Here is a 584-nt window from a genome sequence, read left to right as displayed (position 1 = left end):
TTTTGAGACAGAGTCTCGCTCTGTTACCCAAGCTAGAGTGCAGTGGTGTCAGCCTAGCTCACAGCAACCTCAAACTCCTGGGCTCAAGCGATCCTCCTGCTTCAGCCTCCTGAGTAGCTGAGACTACAGGCAGTCGCCACCACGCCCAGCTAATTTCTTTTAATTTTTGTAGTGATGGGCATCTCACTATGCTGCCCAGGCTGGTCTCGAACTCCTGATCTCAAGGGATCCCCCTGCCTTGGCCTCCCAAAGTGCTAGGATTACAGGTGTGAGCCACCGCCCCTGGCCCCATCAGCTGTTTTTCAACCCACAGAGTCGCCAGGGCTCCCAGGACTCCTGATTCAGCAGAACCAATTTGAGTACAAAGGAGGAGAATGTTTTCTGTTTTTCAATCACCACCTTTTTCTCCATCCCTCTTTTTCCAAGGCAGACTCTTTGACTCTAGCTATATAGGGGTGGGTCCCATTCTTCATCTGTGAGCTGAGGGGGTCAAGTAAGTAGATGATCTCTGAAGTCCCGCCCAGGGACGTGCTCTGATTCTAGGACTGCACTGGCAGCAAAGGAATAGGAGGGTAGACATGAGG

Source organism: Propithecus coquereli, unplaced genomic scaffold, assembly GCF_000956105.1.
Source record: "Propithecus coquereli isolate 6110/MARCELLA unplaced genomic scaffold, Pcoq_1.0 Scaffold18, whole genome shotgun sequence".
In the NCBI taxonomy this organism is placed as follows: Eukaryota; Metazoa; Chordata; class Mammalia; order Primates; family Indriidae; genus Propithecus; species Propithecus coquereli.
The sequence above is the reverse complement of the archived record's forward strand: the minus strand, read 5'-3'. Positions refer to the sequence as shown.